At 35.6% G+C, this 3540-nt stretch overlaps 1 non-coding gene across 1 annotated transcript; it reads left to right on the top strand.

The window, feature by feature from the left end:
* Nucleotides 1-3118: 3118 nt before the first annotated feature.
* Nucleotides 3119-3259, top strand: LOC115488950. Its single transcript, XR_003952677.1, has one exon. It is a non-coding gene; the product is annotated as a small nucleolar RNA SNORA48 (small nucleolar RNA).
* Nucleotides 3260-3540: the final 281 nt, after the last annotated feature.

Raw genomic sequence — 3540 nt, 5'->3', positions numbered from 1 at the left:
GCCTCCTAGGGGCTAGTCCAGTCTTAGTCATTACAACACCCAGCAATCCACCAAGCAAGGAAACACAGAAGCTAATGCAGCACAGACCAGCAGGGGCCAGCAGGAAGTAGCACAAAGCAGTAGCAGAGGGAGCAGCAGCCACCACAGGCCCTCTCCAGCTCTCCCATTTCTACACTCTTCAGAGTCCCCAAAATTAAACCATCTGCAGCTGTCAAAAATCACATTCCTGCTAGTGGACAGGGCAAATCATAACCACCTGCTGTGAAGCAGCCTTTTACCCTACACCTGGAATTACAACAACAAAACATATTCACATAATATAACTGAAACTCTTAGCACAGTGAAGAATATAGAACCCTCATTTTCTCTGCAATGAGTGTCATAGTAGAAACACTGAAAAAAAATCCTAAGATCTCTGTAATAAAATTTCCAGCTAGCAATAAAAATGTCATGATAAGTTATGAACCAAAACTATTTAATACAAAAGAGAGTGTGTAGTATATTGTACAGAGAGGTCAAAGAGAAACAGCTCCGTGATAAATATGAACACAACTAGTCCATAAAATATTATTTGCTGTTACATCTCAAAATTGAGACACAGGATTGCTTATTTAATTCTGTAAAAGAGATTATAATGGGCAAAATTACCTGCTACTGCTATGAAAGGATATGTCCTTCCAGCAAGATAGGAACAAGAGAGAGGGAAGGGCCCATTTAAGGGTGAGAAGCGTGAGAATTTGTTCTACCTCTCTTAACCTGCCTTTAGCTCCATGACAACCTACTATATAGGTGAAATTGACACAGATACCCAACATAAGTTTCCAAAGGTCACATTGAAGGTGTTGGGACTTCCTGCAATCAAGAAAAATATCTACTTCATTGTTTGCCTTCTCTTGAGTACACATACAGTCATCTCTTTCTATTCTCCATGGCTTTTTGAATGGTTTCCTACACACGAGTGTTATCCCTTACTTTCCATTGACCAGAACTCTGGCTGTATCTGTGTATACATTTCCCAATTCATCTCCACAAAGAATAATAAACTACAATCTTCCTCTTAAAATCTATAATCTATAATCTGTAATCAATTTCTCAATTTGTTTCTTAGACTGATAATTGTGATCAAAATCATAGGAATGTACAACTAAATCATGCATTGCTTCAAATAAGATTGCATTTTAATATTATATCTAAAAGCTCATTTTGTCAAAGCTGTGAATTTGTTCTCTTTTTTTGTTTGTTTGTTTTGTTTTGTTTTGTAGCAACACTTCATTCTAACAATACAATTTTTCTTTCTGAAGTATTTGACTCTGCAATTCCACGTATGCTATAAAATAGCTGTCATATATCGTATTCTACTATGCATTTCAATCCTTGGAGAAAAATCAAACTTGAAACACAATCTATGATTCATTCCACAAAACTCAAGTTTCCCATAATCTTACTAAAATATCCACAAGCTTAGCATCCAAAACTGGCTGTTCAATAATCGAGCAGTGCTGGCTTTGTTTCCTGGGAGGAAAGGCTAAATGGAATATCTTAAATAAAATTGTGGATGCAAATTTGATACATTGCCTCAGCGCATCTGTCTGATTCCAGGAACACTGGTTCACTGGGCTGTACCATGATCCAACCTAAGATGAATGAACCAAGGAGTCTTAGAGTTGATCTGTATGGCAGCAATTCAACACAAGTTAGTTCTATCCTGTGAGATTAAAATTCCCTTTCCTCCTTTTTCTGTAAGGAAAACAGAAATGAATAAGACAAGCAAGGCAATTTCTTTTTATATTGATCAGACTTCTGCCATTAAAATCATCTGCTCTTTAGCCTTTGCTTCTCAGAAATCATCCAGTGTCTCAGACGTTCAGAACACAAATATGTTCCCCAGAAGACACCACAGGCAATATTTTTTTATTACTGACAATATAAAAAATGGTCAGGCTTTAAGCTTTCTACAATTACTTCCTAAAGATGCAAGATATGATTGATGACCAAATGGAGCAGCAAAAATGAAAACCAGGAGATAAAGATGGAATACCAATATTTAATCATATATGGGAAAACAATGAAAATCTGTGAATTACTATATTCTACTTGCAGATAATAACCTTTCATCTGAGGAAGTGTCATTTACAGAGTCTATCTTAGGAATATAAATCCAGTTGCATTGCATATACAAATTTTGGGCTGACACATTTGGTAAAACTGAAAGTGTGCTATCTATTTTAATTTGGAAAGGTCTAATAAATTTGGATTTTTGCAAAATACCTATCAAAGACTATCATATCTGTTACCAAGAAAAACTGACATTTCTTTTCCTAAGAGTTCAGCCATAATGAAGTAGAGTTTATTTAAATGTAGTTAGTAAATGATGTCATACTACAGTCTCATGCGACTGAAATATTTTAAATCATTTTCACACTCATATAACATGTTATACAAAAATTATTCCTAAAAGTCAATTGTTTAAAGCATAAGATGTAATTATATAATAATACATTATATACCATTATACAATGGTATCATTAAACAATGATAAATGCCATGTGGTTAAATTTCTATCATTGTATATGGTACAACTAAAATGCTAAAAAATTTTTAAAAATTATTATAATTCCCCACACTCAGACCAAGCTCTAAAATTTAGAATTCAGAAAGACACTCTGTCAAAAATTTTATAGCAGTTAAATTAAATGCAATTACATCTCATGTCAACCAGTTGCTTTACCTAAATCTTGCCCACCACTTCCGTTCTCAGTAGTAAACTTCTGTTCACATTAACCTCCATCTACCCTTCTATCCTCACGGTTTTAAAGGCCTAACCTCTTGCAAATTTATCATTGACATCTGTCTGAATAACCTGAAATAAGGTGGTAAGCTATTTAAGCTATTTTAATATGTGTTTTGAGTTTCTGAAATGCCTGGAATCAAATTTGACTTAATTTTTTTTTCTTATTCTCTAAGACTTTGAGTTTACTTTGCATGAATCAATGGCAGTGAAGAGGCTGGGAAATTGGGACAGGGTTTCTATGATATCTAATGTAGATGTCACATAGGTTTTTTTTTTTTTCTATAAAGAAAAGGCATGAAGGGGTGGAACCTTAAGAATAGTTATCCTCTCCCCTGGCAATAGGCAAAGAGAAACCTTGTTGATGGTATTCTTATATCAGTCAGGGCAGAGCAAATGGAAATCCTTTGTTTTTCCTAGCTTGATGCCTGGTTTGATGGTTAAAGCTGTCTTTATGTCTAGGTCTCATAAAAATCAAATCAAGTCAAATCAAACCAAGTCAAATCCAGTCATTGTAGTGCAGTGCAGCAGGAGGAAGTCAGACTGAGAGCTACAGCCAGAATGCTAAGCCATCAATGGATCTGCTCTCTAGCACATGGTACAGGCAGGCTAGAGATCCCCACTTGCTACCAAGCCATGCAGCATGGATGGAGCATGTTGCCCATGGGCTCAGTAGCCATGTGTTTAGCTTGAAGAGGGAGCCACCACAATGTGTAAGTATATGGTATTATGTGAGATTTAAAGAGAAATGA

Source organism: Mus musculus, chromosome 18, assembly GCF_000001635.26.
Source record: "Mus musculus strain C57BL/6J chromosome 18, GRCm38.p6 C57BL/6J".
Taxonomy (NCBI): Eukaryota; Metazoa; Chordata; class Mammalia; order Rodentia; family Muridae; genus Mus; species Mus musculus.
This window is presented reverse-complemented; position numbering and strand designations above follow the sequence as displayed.